The following is a 15,189-nucleotide window of genomic DNA, read 5'->3' as shown; positions in this document are numbered from 1 at the left end:
AGTGCGCCAGACTACCACTGCACCCCCTTTATCCGCTGGCTTAATGGTGAGGTCGGGATTAGAGCAGAGGGATTGGAGGGCTGCGCGTTGTGAGGGTGAGAGGTTGGAGTGGGGGAGGGGGGTAGACAGATTGAGGCAGTTAATGTCCCGGCGGCAGTTGGAAATGAAGAGTTCGAGGGCAGGTAATAGGCCAGCGCGGGGTGTCCAGGTGGATGCAGTGTGTTGGAGGTGGGCGAAGGGGTCCTTGGAAGGTGGGCGGGAGTCCTGATTGTGAAAGTAAGCTCGGAGGCTTTAGGGAACATCTCCGGGACACCCGCATCAATCAACCAAACCGCCCTGTGGCCTAGCATTTCAACTCCCCCTCCCACTCTGCCAAGGACATGGAGGTCCTGGGCCTCCTTCACCGCCGCTCCCTCACCACCAGACATCTGGAGGAAGAACGCCTCATCTTCCGCCTCGGAACACTTCAACTCCAGGGCATCAATGTGGACTTCAACAGTTTCCTCATTTCCCCTTTCCCCACCTCACCCTAGTTCCAAACTTCCAGCTCAGTAACTGTCCCCATGACTTGTCCGGACTTGTCCTACCTGCCTATCTCCTTTTCCACCTATCCACTCCACCCTCTCCTCCCTGACCTATCACCTTCATCCCCTCCCCCACTCACCTATTGTGCTCTATGCTACTTTCTCCCCACCCCCACCCTCCTCTAGCTTATCTCTCCACGCTTCAGGCTCACTGTCTTTATTCCTGATGAAGGGCTTTTGCCCGAAACATCGATTTTACTGCTCCTCGGATGCTGCCTGAACTGCTGTGCTCTTCCAGCACTACTAATCCAGAATCTGGTTGCCAGCATCTGTAGTCATTGTTTTTACCTCCCCAAAGAGGAGTAGGAGAGACTTCTGTGGAGCTTAAACATTTGATGGATTAATTTGGCTGAATGTGCAGTTTCTGTAATTCTGTGTCATTTGATGTGATTAAGTTTCCCAGTTCTAATGCTGGGCCAGCATAACTCATGTTATTTTCAAGGTTTCAAGTTGGAATCATTTTTCCTTTAGATTTTTCAGATCTTATGACTTCAATATTTCAAGCAGAGTGTTGTGTGCCAGCTATGGTTACGATACAAATCCTGCCTCTAACCTGCACTCTGTGAGCCCAGAATCTAAGATGATAATCCAGTGAGAGTACTGTGGGTGTGCTGCACTGTTATTGCTGCCATTTTGTGTGAGATATTAAACATGGATTCCATTTTCCCCTCACGTCACACAATGGGGAGGTCGCTTAGCTCAATCTGGGTTGCGATACAATGTGACACCAATTCCCAACCCTGGCTGAAGTTACTATGAAGGGCTCACCTTTCTCCTAGGACATGGTGACCTTCAGGTTAAACCACCACCAGGTCATCTTTCTCCAATCAGAGAGCAACCTTATGGTGACTTTAACACTTCTTTTACATGAAAGGTATTATCTAGGGGGAATTCTTCCTGCTGACCTGAGTCAATATTTATCTTTTAACTTCTTTATTCATTTACAGGATGTGTGCATCTCAATCTAGGCCAGCATTTATTACCCAGAGGGCAGTTAAGAGTCAACCACATTGCTGTGGGTCTGGAGTCACATGTGGGCCAGACCAGGTAAGGATGGCAGTATCCTACCTTCGAAGACATGAGTGAACCAGATGGGTTTTTCCAACTGTCATTTCATGGCCATGAGACTCTTAATTTCAGGTATTTATTGAATTCAACTCCCACCATGGGCATGGCAGGATTCAAACCCGGGTTCCCAGAACATTCTGGATCTCTGGATTAACAGTCCAGAGGTAACATCACTAGGCCATTGCCTCTTGGTAATATTAACTAACATCATTAAAATATCGGTGCTGTATAAAGTAATGGTTTGGAAGGTATTAATGTTCATGTTATACTGACTTTACCCATTCTACTGATATCACACACAGTCTGAGGCTGGACATAACAAGTTGTTCTCGAGCTTTCAGAGGGAGCACATGGGTCTGGATCAGCTCCTGAAAGTCCCAGTCATTATACCCAATCAAATAGAATTGTTCTTATTGCTATTGTGAAAAAAAACTCTTGTTCTCAGAATACAGTCTCTTCAGCAGATACTTCTACAGCTAATCTCTAGATAGACCCAAGACAAAACAAAGACAAGGAGGGATTGAACCACCTCAAACAATCCTTCCCCAGTTCTATAAACCGGGAGAGGGACAAAAACTCCAAGGTGCCAGGAGTGGTCATCTGGGAAAACACCTCAACCTGGGCCATTGTCTCTTTGCTGCTTGTGGGGTCTTGCTGTATGCAGTTGGATGTTGTGCCTACATTAAACAGTACTGCAAAGCTACTTTATTTAGTGTGAAGAGTGAAAGTCCTGAGGTTGGGAAAGTCACTGGATAAATGTACGTTGTCTCTTTAGCTGTCAATTGTACCGACAAGGACCGAGGGTTAGATTTTTTAATCCCACCCACCCTGATGTTATAGGTTGGAGGCAAGTCCATGACCTTTCAACTCTAACCCTGGGTCATCTCCGTAATGATGAAGATGGGAGGTTAGCGGATCCCCGGCCATATTACAATAAATAATAAGGAATCAACTGGGTTTCATTAAAAGTTCAATTGACCCCAATAACAGACTGAATGACGATTGGTCTGGACAGCTAGGCAGGATTGGGAAGCCTGTATTTGGAAAAGGTTTTGAGAAGCTTGATGTTAGCATTATACAATATCCGTGGAGTACCCTTTGTTCAATGCTGGCACCCCCTCACTGTACCCCCTACTCCAACCAAATGGAGCTTTTCTTCATTACCACTCACTTGCTTTCCAAAGCACCCCCTCACCAACCCACCCTGCACCAACCTGGTCTAGTTCTTCCTGCCAAATGCCCCCAAATTACCCAGTCCCAGGATTCCATGGCTTCCTGCAGTACCATCAGTGCCCACTACCCAGCTCCCAGCACTGTGACACTGTTGGCACTGGCAATCAATCAGATTGCCATTAACATATGAGCATGGAATTCCTGCTCAGAATTAGCGAATGATATCCAGGGTGCGGTTAATGCGGGCTGGATTTGGCACATCGTTTTAGACACAGGGTAGAGGGGGCCAGTGGGATTGGAAGGGAGAATGGTGTGGGAGTGGGTATGAGTGTGGTCATAGAAATGGGAGACGGAGTGGGTGTGGGAGTTGGAGGGGTGTGGGTGTCGGAGTGGGTGTGGAAGTAGGAGTGGGTGTGGTAGTGGGTGTGGGTGTGGCATAGGTGTGTGACAGGGAGTGGATGTGGGTGTGCATGTGGGTGTGGGATGGCAGTGGACATAGGAGTGCGAGTGAGTGTGCAAGTGGGTGTAGGTGTGGGAGTGGGAGTGGGAGTGGGAGTACGAGGTAAAAGAGGATGTTGGAGTGGGTAGGGGTGGGAGTGACTTGGTGTATGAGTGGGAGTGGGTGTGGGTGTGGGAGTGGGTCTGGGTGTATGAGTGGGAGTGGGAGTGGGTGTAGGAGTGGGTGTGGAAGTGGGTGTAGGAGTGGATGTAGGACTGGGTATAGGAGTGGGAGTGGGAGTGGGAGTAGGTGAAGGCTTGGGTGTGGGAGTGGGTGTAGGAGTGTGAGTGGGAATGGGAGTGGGTGTAGGAGTGGGTGTGGAATTGGGTGGAGGAGTGGGATTGAGAGTGGGTGTGGGAGTGGGTGTGGTAGTGGGAGTGGGAGTCGGTGTAGGAGTGGGTGTGGGAGTGGGTGTGGGAGTGGGTTTCGGGGTGGGTGTGGAAGTAGGAGTGGGTGTGGTAGTGGGTGTGGGTGTGGTATAGGTGTGTGACAGGGAGTGGATGTGGGTGTGCATGTGGGTGTGGGATGGCAGTGGGCATAGGAGTGCGAGTGAGTGTGCAAGTGGGTGTAGGTGTGGGAGTGGGAGTGGGAATGGGAGTGGGAGTGGATGTGGGAGTGGGTGTAGGAGTGGGTGTGGGAGTGGGAGTGGGAGTACGAGGTAAAAGAGGATGTTGGAGTGGGTAGGGGTGGGAGTGACTTGGTGTATGAGTGGGAGTGGGTGTGGGTGTGGGAGTGGGTCTGGGTGTATGAGTGGGAGTGGGAGTGGGTGTAGGGTGTAGGAGTGGGTGTGGAAGTGGGTGTAGGAGTGGATGTAGGACTGGGTATAGGAGTGGGAGTGGGAGTGGGAGTGGGTGTGGGAGTGGGAGTAGGTGAAGGCTTGGGTGTGGGAGTGGGTGTAGGAGTGTGAGTGGGAATGGGAGTGGGTGTAGGAGTGGGTGTGGAATTGGGTGGAGGAGTGGGATTGAGAGTGGGTGTGGGAGTGGGTGTGGTAGTGGGAGTGGGAGTCGGTGTAGGAGTGGGTGTGGGAGTGGGTTTCGGAGTGGGTGTGGGAGTGGGAGCGGGAGTGGGAGTAGGAGTGAGATTCGAAGTGGGTGTGGGTGTGGGAGTGGGTGTGGGTGTGGGTGTGGGAGTGGGTGAAGGAGTTGGTGTGGGAGTGGGTGTAGGAGTGGGTGAGAGAGTGGGTGTAGGAGTGGGTGTGGGTGTGGGTGTAGGAGTGGGTGTGGGTGTGGGTGTGGGAGTGGGTGAAGGAGTTGGTGTGGGAGTGGGTGTAGGAGTGGGTGAGAGAGTGGGTGTAGGAGTGGGTGTGGGAGTGGGTGTGGGAGTGAGAGTGGGAATGGGTGTAGGAGTGGGTGTAGGAGAAGGAGTGGGAGTGGGAGTGGATGTAGGAGTGAGTGTAGGAGTGGGAGTGGGTTAAGGCTTGGGTGTGGGAGTGGGTGTAGGAGTGTGAGTGGGAATGGGAGTGGGTGTAGGAGTGGGTGTGGAATTGGGTGGAGGAGTGGGATTGAGAGTGGGAGCGGGAGTAGGAGTAGGAGTGCGATTCGAAGTGGGTGTGGGAGTGGGTGTGGGTGTGGGTGTAGGAGTGGGTGTGGGAGTGGGTGAAGGAGTTGGTGTGGGAGTGGGTGTAGGAGTGGGAGTGGGTGAAGGATTGGGTGTGGGAGTGGGTTTAGGAATGGGAGTGGGTGAAGGATTGGGTGTGGGAGTGGGTGAAGGATTGGGTGTGGGAGTGGGTTTCGGAGTGGGAGTGGGCGTAGGAGTGGGAGTGGGAGTGGGAGTGGGTGTGGGAGTGGGAGCGGGAGTGGGAGTAGGAGTGAGATTCGGAGTGGGTGTGGGAGTGGGTGTGGGAGTGGGAGTGGGAGTGGGAGTGGGAGTCGGTGAAGGAGTGGGTGTGGGAGTGGGTTTCGGAGTGGGAGTGGGCGTAGGAGTGGGAGTGGGTGTGGGAGTGGGTGTGGGAGTGGGAGCGGGAGTGGGAGTAGGAGTGAGATTCGGAGTGGGTGTGGGAGTGGGTGAGGGTGTGGGTGTAGGAGTGGGTGTGGGAGTGGGTGAAGGAGTTGGTGTGGGATTGGGTGTAGGAGTGGGCATAGGAGTGGGTGTGCGAGTGGGTGTGGAAGTGGGAGTGGAAATGGGTGTAGGAGTGGGAGTGGGTGTGGGAGTGGGTGTGGGACTGGGTGTAGGAGTGGGATTGAGACTGGTTGTGGGAGTGGGAGGGGGAGTCGGTGTAGGAGTGGGTGTAGGTTTGCGAGTGGGTGTGGGTGTGGGAGCGGGTGTAGGAGTGAGAGTGGGAGTGGGAGTGGGGGTGGGTGTGGGAGTGGGTGTGGGAGTGGGAGAGGGAGTGGGTGTGGGAGTGGGTGTGGGTGTGGGTGTAGGAATGGGTGTGGGAGCGGGTGTAGGAGTGAGAGTGGGAGTGGGAGTGGGGGTGGGTGTGGGAGTGGGTGTGGGTGTGGGAGTGGGTGTGGGTGTGGGTGTAGGAATGGGTGTGGGAGCGGGTGTAGGAGTGAGAGTGGGAGTGGGAGTGGGGATTGGGGTGGGTGTGGGAGTGGGTGTAGGAGTGAGATTCGGAGTGGGTGCGGGAGTGGGTGTGGGTGTGGGTGTAGGAATGGGTGTGGGAGTGGGTGGAGGAGTGTGAGTGGGAGTGTGAGTGTGAGTGGGTGTAGGATTGGGTGTGGGAGTGGGAGTGGGAGTGGGAGTGGGAATGGGTGTAGGAGTGGGTGTAGGAGTGGGTGGGGTGTGGGAGTGCATGTTTGAGTGGGAGTGGGTGTGGGAGTGGGTGTGGGAGTGGGTTTGGGAGTGGGTGTGGGTAATGGAGGGGGAGGGGGAGTGGGAGTGGGTGTAGGAGCGGGAGTGGGTGTGGGAGTGGGAGTGGGTGTAGGAGTGGGATTGAGAGTGGTTGTGGGAGTGGGAGTTGGTGTAGGAGTGGGTGTAGGTTTGCGAGTGGGTGTGGGTGAGGGAGTGGGTGTTGGATTGGGTGTAGGCGTGGGTGTGCGAGTGGGTGTAGGAGTGGGAGTGGGAGTGGGTGTGGGAGTGGGTGTGGCAGTGGGTGTGGGAGTGGGAGAGGGAGTGGGTGTAGGTGTGAGATTCGGAGTGGGTGTGGGAGTGGTGTGGGGTGGGTGTAGGAATGGGCGTGGGAGTGGGTATAGGAGTGGATGTGGGAGTGGTTGAAGGAGTGGGTGTAGGAGTGGGTGAGAGAGTGGGTGTAGGAGTGGGTGAGAGAGTGGGTGTAGGAGTGGGTGTGGGAGTGCATGTGGAAGTGGGAGTAGGAGTGAGATTCGGAGTGGGTGTAGGAGTGGGAGTGGGAGTGGGGGTGGGGGTGGGTTTGGGAGTGGGTGTGGGCAATGGAGGGGGAGGGGGAGTGGGAGTGGGAGAGGGAGTGGGTGTGGGAGTGGGAGCGGGGGTGGGTGTACGAGTGAGATTCGGAGTGGGTGTGGGAGTGGGTGTGGGTGTGGGTGTAGGATTGGGTGTGGGAGTGGGTGTAGGAGTGGGTGTAGGAGTGGGTGTAGGAGTGGGTGTAGGAGTGCGTGTGGAAGTGGGAGCAGGAGTGGGTGTAGGAGTGGGTGGGGTGTAGGAGTGAGAGTGGGAGTGGGAGTGGGGGTGGGGGTGGGGGTGGGAGTGGGTGTGGGAGTGGGAGAGGGAGTGGGTGTGGGAGTGGGTGTGGGAGTGGGTGTAGGAGTGGGTGTGGGAGCGGGTGTGGGAATGGATGTTGGTGTGGGAGTGGGTGTAGGAGTGAGTGTAGGAGTGGGTGTGGGAGTGGGTGTGGGAGTGGGAGTGGGAGTGGGTATAGGAGTCGGAGTGGGTGTAGGAGTGGGTGTGGGAGTGGGAGTGGGAGTGGGTGTAGGAGTGGCGGTGGGAGTGGGAGTGGGAGTGGGTGTAGGAGTGGGTTTAGGTGTCGGAGAGGTTGCGTGAGTGGGTGTAGAAGTGGGTGTGGGAGTGGGTGTAGGAATGTCGGTGGAAGTGGGAGTGGGTATGGGAATGGGAGTGGGTGTAGGAGTGGGAGTGGGTGTTGGAGTGGGTGTGGGAGTGGGTGTGGGTGTGGGAGTGGGTGTACGAGTGTGAGTGGGAGTGGGTGAAGGAGTGGCGGTGGGAGTGGGAGTGGGTATGGGAATGGGAGTGAGTGTAGGAGTGGGAGTGGGTGTGGGAGTGGGTGTGGGAGTGGGTGTAGGAGTGGGAGTGGGTGTTGGAGTGGGAGTGGGAGTAGGTGTGGGAGTGGGTGTGGGAGTGGGTGTAGGAGTGGGAGTGGGAATAGGAGTTGGAGTGGCAGTGGGAATGGCAGCGGGAGTGGGAGTGTGAGTGGGTGTGTGTGGATGAGTGGGAGCAGGAGTGAGTGTAGGAGTGGGTGGAGTGTCGGAGTGGGTGGAGTGTGGGTATGGGTGTGGGAGTGGGAATGGGAATGGAGTGGGTGTGGGTGTGGGTGTGGGAGTGGGAGTGGGAGTGGGAGTGGGAATGGGTGTGGGAGTGGGAATGGGTGTGGGAGTGGGTGTGGGAGTGGGAGTGGGAGTGGAGTGGGTGTGGGTGTGGGTGTGGGTGTGGGAATGGGAGTGGGAATGGGTGTGGGAGTGGCTGTGGGGGATGGATGTAGGAGTGAGAGTGGCAGTGAGATTGGGTGTAGGAGTGGGTGTGGGATTGGGAGTTTGTGTTGGGAGTGGGTGTGGAAGTGGGAATGGGAGTGGGTGTGGGTGTGCGTGTGGGTGTAGGAGTGGGTGTAGGAGTGGGTGTGGGTGTGGGTGTAGGTGTGGGTGTAGATGTTGGTGTGGGTGTGGGTGCGGGTGTGGGTTTAGGAGTGGGAGTGGGTGTGGGAGTGGGTGTGGGAGTGGGTGTAGGTGTGGGTGCGGGTGTGGGTGTAGGTGTGGGTGCGGGTGTGGGTGTAGGTGTGGGTGCGGGTGTGGGTGTAGGACTGGGTGTAGGAGTGTGAGTGGGAGTGTGAGTGGGAGTGGGAGTGGGTGTGGGAGCGGGTGTGGGAGCGGGTGTGGGAGCATGTGTGTGGCTGTGGGAGCGGTGTGGGAGTGGGTGTGGGAGTGGCAGTGGGTGTGGGAGTGGGTGTAGGAGTGGGTGTGGGTGTGGGAGTGGGTGTAGGAGTGAGTGTAGGAGTGGGTGTGGGAGTGGGTGTGGGAGTGGGTGTGGGAGTGGGTGTGAGTGTGGGTGTGGGAGTGGCAGTGGGGTTGGGAGTGGGAGTGGATGTGGGGGTGGGAGTGGGTGTAGGAGTGGGTGTAGGAGTGGGTGTGGGAGTGGGAATGGATGTGGGTGGTGGGTGTAGGAGTGGGTGTGGGAGAGGGAGTGGGAGTGGCAGTGGGTGTGGGAGTGGGTGTAGGAGTGGGTGTGGGTGTGGGACTGGGTGTGGGAATGGGTGTGGGTGTGGGTGTGGGAGTGGGTGTGGGAGCGGGTGTGGGAGCATGTGTGTGGCTGTGGGAGCGGTGTGGGAGTGGGTGTGGGAGTGGGTGTGGGAGTGGCAGTGGGTGTGGGAGTGGGTGTAGGAGTGGGTGTGGGTGTGGGACTGGGTGTGGGAATGGGTGTGGGTATGGGTGTGGGAGTGGGTGTGGGAGCGGGTGTGGGTGTGGGTGTGGGAGCGGGTGTGGGAATGGATGTTGGTGTGGGAGTGGGTGTAGGAGTGAGTGTAGGAGTGGGTGTGGGAGTGGGTGTGGGAGTGGGAGTGGGAGTGGGTATAGGAGTCGGAGTGGGTGTAGGAGTGGGTGTGGGAGTGGGAGTGGGAGTGGGTGTAGGAGTGGGTTTAGGTGTCGGAGAGGTTGCGTGAGTGGGTGTAGGAGTGGGTGTGGGAGTGGGTGTAGGAATGTCGGTGGAAGTGGGAGTGGGTATGGGAATGGGAATGGGTGTAGGAGTGGGAGTGGGTGTTGGAGTGGGTGTGGGAGTGGGTGTGGGTGTGGGAGTGGGTGTACGAGTGTGAGTGGGAGTGGGTGAAGGAGTGGCGGTGGGAGTGGGAGTGGGTATGGGAATGGGAGTGAGTGTAGGAGTGGGAGTGGGTGTGGGAGTGGGTGTGGGAGTGGGTGTAGGAGTGGGAGTGGGTGTTGGAGTGGCAGTGGGAATGGCAGCGGGAGTGGGAGTGTGAGTGGGTGTGTGTGGATGAGTGGGAGCAGGAGTGAGTGTAGGAGTGGGTGGAGTGTCGGAGTGGGTGGAGTGTGGGTATGGGTGTGGGAGTGGGAATGGGAATGGAGTGGGTGTGGGTGTGGGTGTGGGAGTGGGAGTGGGAGTGGGAGTGGGAATGGGTGTGGGAGTGGGAATGGGTGTGGGAGTGGGTGTGGGAGTGGGAGTGGGAGTGGAGTGGGTGTGGGTGTGGGTGTGGGTGTGGGAATGGGAGTGGGAATGGGTGTGGGAGTGGCTGTGGGGGATGGATGTAGGAGTGAGAGTGGCAGTGAGATTGGGTGTAGGAGTGGGTGTGGGATTGGGAGTTTGTGTTGGGAGTGGGTGTGGAAGTGGGAATGGGAGTGGGTGTGGGTGTGCGTGTGGGTGTAGGAGTGGGTGTAGGAGTGGGTGTGGGTGTGGGTGTAGGTGTGGGTGTAGATGTTGGTGTGGGTGTGGGTGCGGGTGTGGGTTTAGGAGTGGGAGTGGGTGTGGGAGTGGGTGTGGGAGCGGGTGTGGGAGCATGTGTGTGGCTGTGGGAGTGGGTGTGGGAGTGGGTGTGGGAGTGGGTGTGGGAGTGGCAGTGGGTGTGGGAGTGGGTGTAGGAGTGGGTGTGGGTGTGGGACTGGGTGTGGGAGCGGGTGTGGGTGTGGGTGTGGGACTGGGTGTGGGAATGGGTGTGGGTGTGGGTGTGGGAGTGGGTGTGGGAGCGGGTGTGGGAGTGGCAGTGGGTGTGGGAGTGGGTGTAGGAGTGGGTGTGGGTGTGGGACTGGGTGTGGGAATGGGTGTGGGTGTGGGTGTGGGAGTGGGTGTGGGAGCGGGTGTGGGTGTGGGTGTGGGAGCGGGTGTGGGAATGGATGTTGGTGTGGGAGTGGGTGTAGGAGTGAGTGTAGGAGTGGGTGTGGGAGTGGGTGTGGGGGTGGGTGTGGGAGTTGGTGTAGGAGTGGGTGTGGGAGTGGGTGTGAGTGTGGGTGTGGGAGTGGCAGTGGGGTTGGGAGTGGGAGTGGGTGTGGGGGTGGGAGTGGGTGTAGGAGTGGGTGTAGGAGTGGGTGTGGGAGTGGGAATGGATGTGGGTGGTGGGTGTAGGAGTGGGTGTGGGAGAGGGAGTGGGAGTATGTGTGGGAGTGGGAGTGGATGTGGGTGTGGGTGTGGGAATGGGTGGGAGTGAGAGTGGGTGTGGAATTTGGTGTGAGTGTAGGAGTGGGTGCGGGAGTCAGTGGCAGGAAACCGAGGGGGTGATGGTTGAAGGGTGACGTGGTGACTGGAAGCCTGTGCCCTGTGGTATACAACAAGATTCAGTGCTGGATCTCTCACTGTTCATTATGTTCTTTAAAGATTTAGACATGAACACAGGAGGTTGACTCAGTAAGTTTGCAGATGACTTGGAAATTGGTGGTAATGTAAACAGTGAAGAGGAAAGCTCTAGGCTACAGGGTGATATAAAAGAAAAGAAGTCCAGCGCAGGAACAGGCCCTTCGGCCCACCAAGCCTGTGCTGATCATCATGCCTGAACTAAACTAAAAAACAAACCTTCTGCAATTATTCGGTTCATATCCCTCCAATCATGTAACCATCCAGATGCCTCTTAGATGTAGCCAACGTGCCAGCTTCCACCATCTCTTCTGGCAGTGTGTTCCAGGCTCCTATCACTCTCTCCGTGAAAACCTTCCCTCGCACATCTCCCCTAAACTTTCTCCCTCTTACCTTGAACCTGTCCTCCTTTGTAATTGAAATTGAAACCCTGGGAAAAAGCCTCTGACCATCTACCCTATCTAGGCCTCTCATAATTATGGCGCCCTCTATCAGGTCTCCTCTCAGCTGCTGCCCCTCCAGTGAAAACAATCCCAGGTGTGTAAACCTTTCCAAGGCAGGTAGGGCAGATAGAGTGAACAATAGCAAATATAATTTAATCTGGAAAAGTGAGAGGTGAGGCATTTTGGAAGTCTAGTAAGGAAAGAGAGGACACATTGAATGATATGACCTCGCAACTACAGAGGATCACAGGGACGTTGGTGTGCATGTCCATAGATTCTTGAAGGTAGTGGAGCAGATAGCAAAGATGGTTAAGGTGGCAAATGGGATACTTGGATAATTGAAGACAAGAGGCAGGAGGTTATGATGGAGCTGTGGGTAACATTAGTTGGGCCACAGCTGGAATACCATGTGCAGTTCTGGTCAACAAATTATTGGAAGGACGTGATGGCACAAGAGAGAGTGTAGAGAAGATTTACCAGAATGTTGACTGGGCTAAATCGATTCAGTGATTAAAAGCACATGGACAGGCTAGGGTTGCTTTCCTTCGAGGAGAGAAGGCTGAGGAGGAATGTGGCTGTGGTGTATAAACTTCTAATGTGCACAGATGGGTTGAGAAGGAGAAGTTTGGTCCCCTTAGTAGAGGGGTCAATAAACAAACAGGTTAAAGAGCAAGAGGTTCGGAGAGAACTTGTGGAAACACCTTTTTGCCTAGATTGTTGTGGGTATCTGGAACTCAGTGCCTGAAAGGGTGGGAGAGGTGGGAACCCTCAAGTCATTTAGGAATCACTCAGATGAGCATTTGAAATGCCATATCACACAGAGCTAATGGCTAAGTGCTGGAAAATGGGATTAGAGTAGCTAGATGTTTGATGAATGATGTGGACATGATGGGCTGAAGGGCCTCTTTTAGTGCTTTAAACATTTTATGAATCTATGACCTCTGGCAACTTGAAGAGTTAATACAAAGAGTGGTCCCACAGAAAATAAATCTGGTAAATTACTGAAAAATAAGGAGCTGGTAATGAATTGAGCAGGTAGTTTGCATTGGTCTCCAGTCCAGAGGATACAAACTACATTCCAGAAATAGCTGTGAACCAAGAAATGACAGGGCAGGAGGAACGCGATAAAATTATAATAGCACTGAGCAAAATGTTGGGCTAACAAATTCCCAGGACCTGATGGACCTCACTGTGGGGTCTTCAAAGAAGTGAGATAGATGATAAGCTGGTTCTCATTTTCCAAAATTCCCTCAATTCAGGAAGGTACCAATAGATTGAAAGATAATGAATGTAATTCCTTCATTCCTTCTTTACAGTCTGGTGAATCCATAGAATTCTTTCCCACTGAGGGTTATTGAGGCTGGGTCATTAAGTGTATTCAAACCTGAGGCAGACAGATTGTAAACTTGACCAGGAAACAAGGGCTATGGGGGAAAGGGAGGAAAATGGAGTTGAGGATTTCAAATGGAGTTGAGGAGTTGGAAAATCTCTCAGAATGGTGAAGCAGACTCGATGGGCTGAATGACCCACTTCTGATCTGACATCTCATATTCAAAAAGGCAAGGAGATAGAAAGCAGGAAATGACAGGGTGGTTTGTTAAACATTAGTCATTGGGAAATTATTAGAAAATATTATTAAAGACATAAGTGCAGGAGCAGCACACTTTGAACAATTCGTGGTAATAAGGCAAAGTCAACATGTTGTTGTGAATTTTGATGAAAAGATGAAATCGCAGTTTGGGGAAGAGACAGAAAGCTTCATGTGGTCTTCCTCCTATTTCTATTCCTGCTGATCCCCTCATTAGGATAAAAAATTCTGAAACTCTCAATTATGTCAAATTGGGACTTTGATCTGTGCAGATTTGAAAAGGGTTGGAAAATGAGGCTGATAATACTCTCCAGCTTGAAAACTGTCAACCAACACAAACAAGAAGGTGACTGAACCCCAAACACTCAGCTCCCAGTTCAACCTCCGCTAGAAAATGGATTCTCCCTGGGGCTCATGACCAATTGAGCAGGTTACAATGCTACGATAATGGAAAAGATTGCCAAACTCTCATACCAAGTCCAGTTTAAAATTCTAAGGGAGATTTACTCAAAAAAACTATGTGCATGAATGGTCAAAAGCACAACTATCAGGAACTAAGAATAGAAAATCAGAGAAAAGTTTGGAGAGATTGTTTTCCCACTCTCAGGTTACAAGGGTAAAGATGGTGAATAATTATCATGGTGATACGCTTTCCTGTGCATGTGCCCCAGGCATAAACTCATTTATTTTTAAAGTGAACAAATAGCAGACAGAAGAATATGTTAGGAATGGGTCAATTTGTAGAGTTGGTACTTAAGTTAGACAAGAGCAGTTTAAGGTGATGATTGAAAAAGTTTATGGAAATATTTTCAGGAGAGACAGAGTTTGGGCCATAGGAATGACATCAATGGATATGGGATTATGTAGGGAAATGGTGGAGAGACCATAAGACTGAAGATGTTAGAAGGATGGGTTAGTAAATTTGTGGACGACACTAAGGACGGTGGAGTTGTGGATAGTGATGAAGGATATAGTAGGTTACAGAGAGACATAGATAGGATGCAGAGCTGGGCTGAAAGGTGGCAAATGGAGTTTAATGTGGACAAGTGTGAGGTGATACACTTTGGACGGAGTAATCGGAATGTAAAGTAGTGGGCTAATGGTAAGATTCTTGGGAATGTAGATGAGCAGAGAGATCTCGGTGTCCATGTACACAGATCCCTGAAAGTTGCCACCCAGATTGACAGGGTTGTTAAGAAGGCATACAGTGTTTTGGCCTTTATTAATAGAGGGATTGAGTTCTGGAACCAGGAGGTTGTGCTGCAGCTGTACAAAGCTCTGGTACGGCCACACTTGGAGTATTGTGTGCAGGGTAAAAACAATGACTGCAGATGCTAGAAACCAGATTCTGGATTAGTGGTGCTGGTAGAGCACAGCAGTTCAGGCAGCATCCAAGTAGCTTTGTGTACAGTTCTGGTTACCGCATTATAAGAAGGATGTGGGAGCTTTGGAAAGGGTGCAGAGGAGATTTACTAGGGTATTGCCTGGTATGCAAGGAATGTTTTATGAGGAAAGGCTGAGGGCCTTGAGGCTGTTCTCGTTAGAGAGAAGAAGGTTGAGAGGTGACTTAATAGAGACATACAAGATAATCAGAGGGTGAGATAGGGTGGACAGGGAGAGCCTTTTTCCAAGTTTGGGGACAGCAAACACGAGGGGACACAACTTTAGAGTGAGGGGAGATAGGTATAAGACAGATGTTAGAGGTAGTTTCTTTACTCAGAGAGTAGGTAAGGGTATGGAATGCTTTGCCTGCAACGGTAGTAGATTCGCCAAGTTTAAGTGCATTTAAGTCGTCATTGGACAAGCATATGGACGTACATGGAATAGTGTGGGTGGGATGGGTTTCAGATTAGTATGACAGGGCAGCACAACATCGAGGGCCGGAGGGCCTGTACTGCACTGTAATGTTCTATGTTCTGTGTAGGAGCAGGAGAAGATCATTCAGCCCATTGAATCTGCTCTGACATTCAATCAGCCCAAGGCTGATCTGATCATCCTCAACTGCATTTTCCGTGCTTTTTTTACCTCTTATTCCCTTACTGACTAAAAGTCTGTCTCTCTCAGCCGTGAATATACTTCACAAACCAGCCTCTGTCGTAAAGAGTTTCACAGATTCACTTCTGTAGAGAAGAAATTCTTCCTCAACTCTGTCTTAAATGGGCAGTCCATTAAACTCAGGTTATACCTGTTAGGTCTAGACCCTTCCACAAGGGGAAATAACCTCATCTCCCCCATCAAACCCCAAGAATCAAACCCCATCAAACCATCAAACCCCAAGAATCTTATAAAGTTGCATCTCATTCTTCAAAATTCCAATCAGAACCAGCTCAATCTCCTTAACCTCCCCTCATCAACAAATCCCTCTATAACTAGTATCAACCTCGCAAAACTTCTCTGGGTGGAAGACCAGCCATGATAAGACCAGAAAACATAGGAGCACAAATTAGGCCATTCAGCCCA

At 52.9% G+C, this 15,189-nt stretch overlaps 1 long non-coding RNA gene across 1 annotated transcript in view; it reads left to right on the top strand.

Moving 5' to 3' along the window:
• The first annotated feature begins 1,542 nt into the window (after window positions 1–1,542).
• The window catches only part of LOC140463210 (uncharacterized), a 43,216-nt gene continuing 29,569 nt past the window's right edge, over window positions 1,543–15,189 (top strand). The window contains exon 1 of the long non-coding RNA XR_011954629.1: window positions 1,543–1,631. This is a non-coding gene — a long non-coding RNA (uncharacterized lncRNA). The remainder of the gene's footprint in view (window positions 1,632–15,189) is intronic.

This window comes from Chiloscyllium punctatum, chromosome 37 (assembly GCF_047496795.1).
Source record: "Chiloscyllium punctatum isolate Juve2018m chromosome 37, sChiPun1.3, whole genome shotgun sequence".
Taxonomy (NCBI): domain Eukaryota; kingdom Metazoa; phylum Chordata; class Chondrichthyes; order Orectolobiformes; family Hemiscylliidae; genus Chiloscyllium; species Chiloscyllium punctatum.
Note: the sequence above shows the minus strand (reverse complement) of the source record. Positions and strands in the feature narration are given on the sequence as shown.